Consider the following 13,309-nt stretch of genomic DNA (forward strand, 5'->3'; position numbering starts at 1 on the left):
TGGGATGGTTTGTAAGCTTAGTTTCCATTTCCATCATTTGCAGAACAGTGACATCTCTATCCGGTGATCTCCATCAGTCACACTTCTCCTTCTTGGTGTTGTAATGTCAATATTGAGAAGATTATTACCAGCAGACAACTTGTTCAATCCTGTATGTAAAAATGACAATAGTTAACTAAAGAGCAGTACAATAAACCCGGTCAAAAAGGAGCGCAAAAAATGGAAAGGGGGAGTTAAAAAGCTTCTTTATTATCCACAACGCGTTTCAACAGAATAATCCGTCTTCATCAGGTGGCAGTACAAATCACAGGGGGAAGGGGAAGTATTTAAAGGAACAATAGCCAATGAGAATGACTATTAATTAAAAACCACAATCACATTATAAATAAAGGTTATAAAAACCAAGTATAAACAAAAAATCAAACACAACAATTACAATAGACAATCAATAATATTATCAAAAGCAGTAAAAAAGCAATAAAAAGGGCAGCATAGGCGGTTCCTCAGAATGGTTTCTCAATTGTGAGATTTAACCCCTCGGGTGTTAATGTCCCTAATCTAAAGATCCAGAAACTTTCCCTCCTGACTAGATTCTCATAACGGTTGATGACGTCATCCTTGATATGTTCTATAATCGTCAATTTCAACGCACCAGGATCCTTATTGTGTGTGAGTAATAAATGCTTGGACAGGCTGTGTAACAAATACCCATTTTTTATATTCTGGCGGTGTTTATTCAATCTATTATGCATTGATTGAATAGTTCTACCAACATATTGCAACCCACAGTCGCATTCAATTAAATATATAACAAAGTTTGACTGACAGTTGACACGACTGCTAATTTTAAAGGAAGAACCTGTGGTGTTAGATTTGAATTGTTGCACGTCATTGCAAATGGAAGTGCAACAGAGGCACTTGGGGGCCCTACAAGCAAAACAGCCTGGATTCAGTGGTTCCTGTGCGATTGGGTGGCTGCCTAATGTAGGTATTGCTTGGGGCCACAAGGTTGCGGAGTGTACGGTTCTTCGTAAAAATAGTCATGGGTTGTGCCGGTAAGTGTTTCGACAGAATGGGGTCCCCTTTCAAAATGAACCAGTATTTTTTAACTAGATCACGGACACGAGCGTGGGACCTGTTAAAGGTAGTAATCAGGCCCCATTGAGCAAAATTGGCGGACTCAGCCTTCTTTTTTGGGGCAATAGTTCTATTCCTGATTTTAACGATACAATCCTTTTTATAATGTGATTGTGGTTTTTAATTAATAGCCATTCTCATTGGCTATTGTTCCTTTAAATACTTCCCCTTCCCCCTGTGATTTGTACTGCCACCTGATGAAGACGGATTATTCTGTTGAAACGCGTTGTGGATAATAAAGATGCTTTTTAGCTCCCCCTTTCCATTTTTTGCGCTCCTTTTTGACCGGGTTTATTGTACTGCTCTAATCTTTTTCCTCTCCTGAGGTGCCCGGCTGGAGCTGCAGTTTACCCTAATCCACACACTGCTAGCGCTCCTTTCTGACCGTCCTTACATCACCCTGAATAATTAACTAAAAACACACCATTAAGAAATGTACAAATAGTAAGGCCGACCAAATCAGTTCTATAACAATTGTTTCGAATTCCCCAAATTTGTGGATTCTATAAAATTTGAGATTTGGGGAATATAGTTTGTACAATTCATGTAAAATAGTGGCCTGCTGGCTGCCACTTTGCTGGATTCATATGTGTCCGGAAGCGGTTAAAGAACAATAATACTTGCTCACCCCTTACCTGTCATCGTCACTACAGCTACCTACTGGCTTTCTCCACCGCTCGGTTCGGGAGCTGATCTCCTTTTCTCTACAGCACTGGCTAGGTCTTGGTGCACGTGTCTTATGTGACCATTAAGAGGGACTGTACCAGGTTGGAGCAGATGTCTTAGGAAGAGTGAAGGGAAGATTGCTCCTGGTTGGACCAGGTATCTTAGGAAGCCATTGGAGGTCTGCTGGGGAGCTGTGGTAGCAGGGACAGATGAGAGGCCAGGTGTGTATGATATTTTACTGTTTTTTAACAATTTCCCGATCTATTTTCTGACACCAGGTTGGAACAGATGCCTTAGGAAGAGTGACGAAATGACTGCACCAGGTTGGAACAGATGCCTTAGAAAGAGTGAAGAGACCACACCAGGTTGGAGCAGATGCCTTAGAAAGAGTGAAGAAGAGACCACACCAGGTTGGAGCAGATGTCTTAGGAAGAGTGAAGAAATGACTGCCGTAGGTTGTAGCAGATGCCTTAGGAAGAGTGAAGAAGATACCACACCAGGTTGGAGCAGATGCCTTAGGAAGAGTGAAGAAGAGCCCACACCAGGTTGGAGTAGATGCCTTAGGAAGAAGGAAGAAGACACCACACCAGGTTGGAGTAGATGCCTTAGGAAGAGTGAAGAAGAGACCACAAAAGGTTGGAGCAGATGTCTTAGGAAGAGTGAAGAAATGACAGCCGTAGGTTGTAGCAGATGCCTTAGGAAGAGTGAAGAAGAGACCACACCAGGTTGGAGTAGATGCCTTAGGAAGAGTGAAGAAGATACCACACCAGGTTGGAGCAGATGCCTTAGGAAGAGTGAAGAAGAGACCACACCAGGTTGGAGTAGATGCCTTAGGAAGTGTTCAGAAATTACTTCACCTAGTTGGAGCAGATGCCTTAGCAACCCAGTTGAGGTCTGATGGGGAGCTGCGGTAGCAGGGACAGATGAGAGGCCAGGTGAGTTTGATATATTTTTGTTTTTTAACTGTTTCCTGACCCATTATGCCTTTGCGTTGGGAGATCTCATTATAATGATGTCAATCTCGGCTCATTCAATTTGCCTTCAATAAATTGGATATACAATTAATTTCCAGTCCAAATTTGCGCAAATCTGCAGAATTTGGAAATTTTGCTGATTTTCTCATCTCCAACAAATCATCAAGCCCAAAGTGAGGCTGGACTAACAGACTAACCCTAGATGTGAACTCCGGCAATTCAGAAAATTTCAGTCCTCCAAATTTCCTAAAGTTTCCTAAAGTTCCCAGATCCTCAAAGCTCAGCATTCACAGCCTTGATTCATGTCAAGACTGCGGGGAGTCTTCACTATCAGATGCCGGACTATCGGACTCTCACAGCAAAGACTACATTAGGAATAATAAGATGCTGCTATGGATTATTCTGGTTGATGCGATATTATAACGTTATAATCTGCACTTCTCGTGTCATTTGAAGCCCGGTGTAATCCTAGATGAAGAACTCGCTGACCTTCCGAGTAATTTATTCTGCATTCCTGGAAGAAAGGAAGCTTGATGAATCCATTAATATAAGGATCATGTCTGTGTTTTCTCTCCAAACGCTCAATTCTGAGGCTTCATCCAAGAGTCGTCTACTTATCTTTTATTTGTCAAAAAAAAAAGAAAATATCTGTGCGCGAAGGAACAAAAACTTGCGCTCATTTTCCGTTCTGTGAAAGCTCCCGGGCATTCCAGTTTTTGATCCTTCACTTGTTTAGCAACTCGTGTCTAAAACGAGAGGATGTCCAACGATTTTTTACCTCTGTCATCAGACCTGTCACTGCCGGCAAAAGTCAAGAAAAAAGTGAGAAAAAGCAAAACATAAATAAAAGTAAAAGAAGAAATGGAAAACCTGATTGACTTCACGTCTGAATGACAAAAGGCGTCGGGGTTGTTGTTCTCTCCTTGTTGTCAGGGATAGTTAGTTAATGGTAGAAAATTGGAAAATGACCCCATAGTAATGACGGGATTTACATAAATATCTGCTGATAGCACAAAAGAGGGTGAGTAACGTGTCGTGCGCATCATCGCAACCGCTCGTCTCCCCCTGACAAAGCGGACAAGTTTAAAACTCACAATTATGCAAATCGCACTAATACCAGCTCCTCATTACTGTCATGGTGGTGGAGGCAGCAACGTATCCTCCGCAGACAGCTTGATGCTGGGCCGAAAGCCAAAATGTTTGCTTTTGCTGACATCGATTCTGAGTCAACACAAAGGAAAAAAAAAAATCCCATAATAGTAATGTATCAGATGAATCCATAACAGGGCAGGCCCGCAACCTAATGGCCGATGAAGCCCGAGCCTCTGCCGTCAGGGCTTTCATTGGTATTGACCCATGATAAGTGAGCGTCCTCTCTCCTCGGTCCTAATGAAAGAGATTGGAAAAGCATGATTTATTAATATACCGATATCAAATATTTACTCCAAAGAGGCGATTAACACTTATAAACAAGAGGAAAACACTCCTCCGGATTTATCACACATGTAGCAAACTGTAGCAGATTGTGCAATGACAACACAGGTCTACGAAAAAAAAAAATTCAGGTGCCAAGGTTTTTTTTAATGGATTTGGGGTATTTTGCTGAATTAAAAAAATCCCATTAATTTTACTGAATTGTTCTAGTTTTTTTTAGATAATTCATCCATTCGTCCCCCGATGCGAACTGTGTGTGATCACAGAGGCAATCGCTTTTGGTCTTGTGACTCTTCTATGTAATTATTTTATGTTTCAGTTTGTAGCTTACAATGCTAGAAAAGCCAGAATTCTACTGTAATGAATTAACTATTAAATGTCTCAGAAACTAGAGCCGATCTGGAAAAACCGTAGCCATATTCTTAATCAGCAACATGAACTTAACGCCTTTCCGACTTCGGGCATAATAGTACGCCCACATCGGAATCCCTCCCTTTGATGTGGGCTCCGGCACTGAGCCCACATCTTTCCTGGCACATGTCAGCTGTTTGGAACAGCTGACATGTGCCTCTAACAGCTGAGGGTGGAATCGTGATCCACCCACAGCTATTAACCTGTTAAATGCCTCTGTCAATCTCTGACAGCGACATTTAACTCGCGCTTACCGGAAACGTGCTGGAAACCCGACCATCGGTGACCCCGTCACATGATTGCAGGTCACCGATTGATATGAGCGCCGCCCAGTGGTCGGCGCCAAAGCAAGTGATCATTTCTGCTACACACAGGCGATCTGATCATTGCCTATATGTAGCAGAGGTGATCGGATTATGGCAGATTCTAGCCACCCATGGAGACTATTAAAGCATGCCAAAAGTAAATAAGATGTTTTTAAAAATATTAAAAATATAAAAGTTCAAATCACCCCCCTTTTTTCCCCTTTCAAAATAAAAAAATGGAAAAAAAAAATCAAATATACACATATTTGGTATCGCCACATTCAGATTCACCCGATCTATTAATATAAAAAAGAATTAACCTGATCGCTAAACGGCGTAACAAGAAAAAAGTTCAAAACTTCAGAATTACGGGTTTTTTTGGTCGCCGCTACATTGCAATGAAATGCAGTAACGGGCGATCAAAAGATCGTATCTGCACCAAAATGACATCAATAAAAAGGTCAGCTCGGTGTGCAAAATATAAGCCCTCACCCAACCCAAAATCACGGGTCTCGGAAAATTGCACCTTTTTTTTTACCAAAGTTTGTATTTTTTTTTTTCACCACGTAAATAAAAAAGAACCTAGAGATATTTGGTGTCTATGAACTCGTAATGACCTGGAGAATCATAATGGCAGGTCGGTTTTAGCTTTTAGTAAACATGGTAAAAAAAAAAAAAAAAAAAACAACTGTGGTATTGTACTTTTTTGGCAATTTCACCAGACTTGGAATTTATTTCCTGGTTTCCAGTACACGATATGGTAAAATCAATGGTGTCGTTCAAACGAACAACTCGTCCCACAAAAAACAAGCCCTCATATGGCCATATTGACCAAAAATTTAAAAAAAGTTAAGACTCTGGGAAGAAGGGGAGCAGAAAATGCAAAAACGAAAATACTCTAATTTTTGTTATTTCATCCTCTTGAATTAAGCCAAATAGAGTCCTACTAGCCACCATTTACAGCAGCCTACAAGTCACAATTTTTCTTGATTCTTTTAGAGCTGGGAAAGGGTTAAATAATTTTGACAAAATAGTATCAGCATACCTGGCAGCACAGCTCTACCCCCGGTCCTCCATTGACTTGCTTCTGGCTCCAGACTTCTTTTCCATCTTCGGTCTTTGGAGCTTCTGCGACTGATGAGGTCTTAAGTGGCATTGTGATACTTTGTGGTAGCACACATCATGACGTCACATGTGGTCTAATGAGTAACGAAGGCGAGGTGAAGTGTCAGGTCCAGATACCGTAAATAAAAAGTAACTTCCTGCACAAAAATGGCCGCCACAACGAATCCAAAAAATGCCAACAACTCGGCGAGCACAGAAAATATAACGCCCAAATTTTGGCGGCGGCTATGAATTCTGATTTACTAACATGTGGGCAGTTTTACATTTCGGGGGAAATCTCCACTCTATGCCTCCCTGCGCTGCGCCATGAGATCCAGCGACGCACTCCACGGAAGCAATATTCAAAATGCTTTTCATTTTCCAATTAACGCACATACTCCTGCTCCCTTCTGCAGAACCATGACTGTTTTATGGGTTGTTGAAAGGAACAAATGATATTATGTCTGCACACTTCAACGGCAGGATTGTCTGTTCAGAAATGTGAAATTAGTAAACAGAAAAAGAATCAGACAAATAGAACGAGTGACATTAACAAATCCGCCACGTCAACCAGATAAACAAACGATTCCGCACGATGGGAGGAAATTGTTGCATAATATTTAATTCACTGCGCGAACTAATGAAAACAGCCCTCATGAATATTTATTAGGGGTTCCGCCCCCGCTTAGCCACCCAATCAGCTGATTGGACAACTTTCCAACTTCACATTAATTGGCTAATATTGAAAATGATTGTCCAATTGAAGGACCCAGTGCAGAATACTGATCAGGCTGCTCACCTACCAAGTAATATTTATAACAAATGGTCTGGGGGCGACTGCTACCTCTGCTCTCTATGTAGCTAAGCCCCGAGGCAACACCGGTAATTTGACATGAAGTATATAAATCCTATAATCATCTGTAAGCCGTTCCAACGTCCTTGTCAGCTCTTGTCAGCCCATCCTTGTCAGCCCATCTCGATTTCCCATGTCATGCTCACTGGAATATAAAAAGCTGAGACATGGAGGGCTGCTTGTTGATCTTCTCCTCTGCGCCTAGACCTGAGATGGATGGAGAGTCAGACGTTTTCAACCTCGACTGATGGCTGGTAGGCTTGATGCAAATCGATTCAATGGACTCTGGTCCAGCAGTCATGTCAGAACTGCCTCCAACCTTTCAGCATCCCTGTTAGCTTTTCAGTCATCCTGGCACGACGTCACAACGATGACGTAGCAGCAGGACGGCTGATCACACCAGGAACCGGAGATGACAATGCAGGATGTTCTCAGAGCTCCTTTCCAGGAGCCACAGAATACTGACGTGGGCGATGATCCTGCTCCGATTTTCATGGTAATTGATCAGCCACCAGCGAGTCTCGTGAAATTCGTTTCCAGCAGATTCACTCTGAAGGCGAAACAGAAGCTCAGTCCGAAGCGAGTGAAGGACCAGGTAGGAAAGTTGAGGGTCGGGTCAAGAACTGGTGAGTATATCCTTTCTGTTCCTTTCTGGCCCTCAAAAGAAAGCGCAAAAATACAATTTGTTAGATTATTGACCATGGAATCCTGAATAATTCGGAACTACTGAATCCAAATTTTTGTTATAATTCATAATAAATTTGATTCGTTATGAACCAATTTACTGTCTCTACTGACGGCGAAGTGAAGAGATGTAATATTATATGGAGTCCAAACGTCTTCTCCATTCCAACTCACGGATTTCATTTGTTATCTTTTTATTAGGAATTGCCATAATACCCAGCACTAAAGATGAGCACATTTATTCGAGGTGAACAGAATTTGCCTTGAATTTTCCCCAAAATTTGGATTCTGCTGAATTCCAATTTTTTGCAATTTGCTTCATTCAAATTCAGCAAAACAACAACAGCAACATGAAGAGTTGAGTCTTCCAAGTGTTTTTCTTTTAGGCGGGGCAATTTTTGTGGCAGACTTTCAAGTGAATCCATCCCAAAAATCTTGAATTACCTGTGTCTGTACAAAGCCTTAACCCCGCTCTTCTCCCAACGTGGTCCTACTTGTCGTGTAAACGACCCCCATGCACCGCAGGCACCGGCAACGCGCGGCACATTCTCCACACCGTCTATAGTCTCATTTCTCCTCTCTGGAGTTTTGCTTTCTGGATGTGATATTGGATGTGCTCAGCTGACTGACTTTTTTCTTGTCATATTGATCCATCCATGAGTCTATATTAGAAAATGGAGTGAGGATCAGTAAAAGCTAGCAGCCATTAGTGGAGACGGCGGAATCACAGCAGCCGCGGCAGCGGGACACTTAGTGCGGAGAATCGTGCAATTTACAGACAAGGTAAGTGACGAGGATAAGTGTCCCCTTCAAGGCGACATGTTGGAAAACACTGCCTGCAGCGCCGACCCGCTAACCTCGCTCCACAATTTTAGATGCTCCTAGATTGATTTTGTTTCATTTTTTCTTGAGATTTTTTTTTTTCTTTGCAGAAATTGATCTGAGGAAATGTTTGCTCACAAGCCTTTTCTCTGTTTCTCTGTGTCGACTCCCCAAACAGCTCCAACAGATCCACAAATCCTTGAGCCGTTTTTCCCGGATCAGAGGTTAGTGATTCCTCTAATTCTATCTGTTCCTGGGAAAGAGGAGTTCCTCCGCACCGTGGCCCATGTACAGTGCAAAGGTGAGTAGGTGACGTTTTAAAATATATTCTAAGGCTAGTTTCACACTTGCTTTTTTTTGCAGCGCGTTTTTTCCGCAAAAAAACGCATTGAAAAAACGCATACATAAGCATACAACTGCTGCGTTTTTTTCAAGCATTTTTATGAGCATGCATGAAAAAAACGCAGCGTTTTTATGCGTTTGTATGCGTTTTTAGTGCGTTTTTACCGCGTTTGCGTTTTTTTCCAACATTTTTAGGTGGCCCCTCACACTACCCAAACCATGACTTTACTAACCCAAACCCTGACCCTAACCCTAACCCTAACCCTGACCCTAACCCTAACCCTGACCCTAACCCTTAACCAAATCATACTTAACCCTAACCCAAACCCTAAACCCTAACTAACCCTAACCCTAACCCTGACCCTAACCCTAACCCTAACCCTGACCCTAACCCTAACCCTAACCCTGACCCTAACCCTTAACAAAACCATACTTAACCCTAACCCTGACCCTAACCCTAACCCTAACCCTAACCCTGACCCTAACCCTAACCGTAACCCTAACCCTAACCCTGACCCTAACCCTAACCCTAACCCTAACCCTGACCCTAACCCTAACCCTAACCCTGACCCTAACCCTTAACAAAACCATACTTAACCCTAACCCTGACCCTAACCCTAACCCTAACCCTAACCCTGACCCTAACCCTAACCCTAACCCTGACCCTAACCCTAACCCTAACCCTGACCCTAACCCTTAACAAAACCATACTTAACCCTAATCCTGACCCTAACCCTGACCCTAACCCTTAACAAAACCATACTTAACCCTAACCCTGACCCTAACCCTAACCCTGACCCCAACCCTAACCCTGACCCTAACCCTAACCCTAACCCTAACCCTGACCCTAACCCTTAACAAAACCATACTTAACCCTAATCCTGACCCTAACCCTGACCCTAACCCTTAACCAAACCATACTTAACCCTAACCCTGACCCAAACCCCAACCCTAACCCTGACCCTGACCCTAACCCTAAACCCCCTTAACTAACCCTAACTCTAACCCAAACCCCTAAATTCCATGGTTTTAAAAAAAAAACGCATATGCAAAAAAACGCATACATGAGCATGCCAGTGCGCACATATGCGCATCCATAGGCTATAATGGCCATTTTTAGCGCAAAACGTGCGCATATGTGCGCACGCGCTTTTTTGCAGGGCCAAAAAATGCAACATGCTGCGTCTGGAAAATACCAACGCATACCCCAAAAAAACGCAGCGCATGAAAATCGCATACATGCGCTAACCAGCGCGCAGGTATGCGCACCCATGTTAAATATAGGGGAAAAAACGCATGCGCAGGTATGTGTTTTTTTCCAGCGCTAAAAAACGCAAATGTGAAACCAGCCTAAGAGCACCATAAAAAAAATGTTGTGGCCAACCCCGCCATCCACTTCCTGAGACGCCATTTTCCGCTTTTTTGCAGCTCTCTTCTGTGTCTTCCAGGAGCCATAACTATTGTAATTTTTACCTTCCATATCATTGTGTGGGGTCCTGATTTTTGCAGGACAAGATGGATTTTTGACAGACCTCATTCATTTTATCGTATATTATGATGAAATATGGGAAAAATTCCAAGTGGAGTGAAGTGGTGAGAAAGGATTATTCCGCTACAGTTTATTGGGTTTTTTTTTTTGGTTCATGGTGCAGTAAAAACCTGAAGACCCAATATACCGGGTCAGTCTGATTACCGAATTCATACATTCAGGCGTGTAGTTTTCACATATGAGTCCTCCCCGTGATTTTCATGCTTTGTACCTGTGATTGTCTATGGGGCTGTGCACATGTCCATAGAATCATAGAATCGTAGAGTTGGAAGGGACCTCCTGGGCCATCTGGTCCAACCCCCTGCTCAAAGCAGGATTCGCTTAATCATCCCAGTCAGATGTCTGTCCAGCCTCTGTGTGAAGACTTCCATTGAAGGAGAACTCACCACTTCTCGTGGCAGCCTGTTCCACTCATTGATCACTCTAACTGTCAAAAAGTGTCCACAACGTTTAGCAAAATCCAAGTCCATTAGGTTTAGGGCTGCTCCCGAATCCACAAAAGCCTTGGCGGAAAATGTGGACAGGGAGCAGATCAGAGTAATAGCCAGAAGAAACTTAGGTTGAACACCACCAACAGAAAACGTGTGTGCAAAGCGTTTCTCTCGTTTTGGACAGACAGAAATAATGTGCGAGGCATCTCCACAGAAAAAACACAACTTATTACGCCTTCTGAACTCCTGACGCTGCTCTCTGGAAAAAACTCTATCACATTGCATAGGTTCAGACATTTGTTCAACAGGTGGCAACACCTCTAGTGCAGCTTTGCGTTCGCGCAAACGCCGATCAACCTGAATGGCTAATGACATAGAATCATAGAATCATAGAATCGTAGAGTTGGAAGGGACCTCCTGGGCCATCTGGTCCAACCCCCTGCTCAAAGCAGGATTCGCTAAATCATCCCAGTCAGATGTCTGTCCAGCCTCTGTTTGAAGACTTCCATTGAAGGAGAACTCACCACTTCTCGTGGCAGCCTGTTCCACTCATTGATCACTCTAACTGTCAAAAAGTTTTTTCTAATATCTAATCTGTGTCTCCTCCCATTCAGTTTCATCCCATTGCTTCTAGTCTTTCCTTGTGCAAATGAGAATAAAGTTGATCCTTCTACAATGTGACAGCCCTTTAGATATTTGTAGACAGCTATTAAGTCTCCTCTCAGTCTTCTCTTTTGCAAACTAAACATTCCCAAATCCTGCAACCTTTCCTCATAAGACAGGGTTTGCAGACCGGTCACCATTCTGGTCGCTCTTTTCTGAACTTGCTCCAGTTTGTTGATGTCTTTTTTAAAATGTGGTGCCCAAAACTGGACACAATATTCCAGATGAGGTCTGACCAAAGAGGAGTAGAGGGAAATAATGACTTCACGTGATCTAGACTGTATGCTTCTGTTAATACATCCTAGAATTGCATTTGCCTTTTTTGCTGCTGCATCACACTGTTGACTCATATTCAGTCTGTGATCTATTAGTATACCCAAGTCTTTTTCACATGTGCTGTTGCTTGTGCCATATTTTTCCTCGGCCCAAATGATCCATTGAAAATTCAGTAGACCTGTCCAAATTTTATCTAAGCGTCAGATCAAAATCTGCAATGCGAGTCAGCAGGTCCGCGATAACATCAGACTTCCCTCGCATGACATCTGAGTGCGATGTAATTTTCTCAGACTGTCAGAATGAGACGGTGGAGAAACGTTTTAGTTTTATGTCTCCGTGTATGAGAAAGTCGGACGACACTCGGTTTGATTTTCTCGTATGTCTGAATGAGGTCTAACGTTTTTTATATATACGCTATTTTAGTGGTTGAAAACAATTCAGAAACTTGTAAACTAATATTTGGGATGCCATTTCCTGAGATCAGTAACTTTTGCTTTCATCCACAGGTGGAGCTGAGAGAGAGAGCTTGTTTTTAGCGTGCAGAGCTGTAGTTTTTATTGATACCTTACTGTTTTTTACCAACCTTTGTGTTTTAATTGTTTCTTATTGCATTTTTGGCATTTTTCGGAGGGATGTGTGACTAGAGATGAGTGAACGTTCGGCAGTCTCAAATTCGGCAGAAACGTTGCATATTCAAGTTCGTGTTCGGCTTGGAATATTGAAATGAATAGGAAGCAAATGTTGAGGGATTTTTCCAAAAACTGTGTGTGCACATAGTCCTCAGTTTCTGCTCTTGGGCCCTGGAGATAAAAGTTGCACCACCAGCTCTGCTACCTCGGACCCCACAGCGCTGCTGCTTGTGATACATTGGTTGTGAGCGCACACCGCGTTCTCCCCCGCCACGTTCTGACTGCTCGCGCTGCAGATGGAAGCGTTTCTGGATGAGATTTTCTTCTCAGACCTGTGAGTTATGAAGCAGAATGTACAACTATTGATTCCACTGTTGATAAATATGAAAATCTTGTGGATGTTTTAGCAAAAATAATAAAGATTTGCAGTAAGTGGGTGACAGGGCGTTTTCTGAAGTCGTGAATCATTTTGACAAAAAAGATTAAAAAAATACCGAAAAGCTAAAAAAAGAGTCAGCCAATAAGAGTTTAAAGGAACACGACCTATTTCCAACATTTCAGCTTCAATTTACAGAAAATGTTTGTAAATTCTTAATCTTCTATCAATTTATTAATTACAAAATGTTTCATTCTCTAATCAGACCGAAAGCAAAATGCAAAACTCTGCCACCAGGGGCAGTGCATTGTGGGAGCTCGGACGCCCGCTATTAGGTCACATGACTGCCCCGGCGGACAGGCTGCATCCAGATACTGACCAGGAACCAGCACAGTGGTTTGTTTCCATTTTTCTCTCGCCTGTGGTCAATTTAGCTTTTCAGTGATGGTAGACAGGCTGGCTGCCCCCGATCTCATGTCCTCAGTCTCCCGTCTGTTCTCAACCTTCACATTACTGCTCCCTGCTCTTTTTTGTAAGGATATATTTAGGACTCATTCTCATCTGCGAGGAAAACGATAAAAAATCAGACCGCACTCTGACCAATGTTAATCTATGAGTCACGGCTCATCTGCGATTATTTTCTTAGCTGTAAT

The sequence above is a fragment of the Dendrobates tinctorius genome, unplaced genomic scaffold (genome assembly GCF_039654945.1).
Source record: "Dendrobates tinctorius isolate UK_male_01 unplaced genomic scaffold, ASM3965494v1 ptg000138l, whole genome shotgun sequence".
In the NCBI taxonomy this organism is placed as follows: domain Eukaryota; kingdom Metazoa; phylum Chordata; class Amphibia; order Anura; family Dendrobatidae; genus Dendrobates; species Dendrobates tinctorius.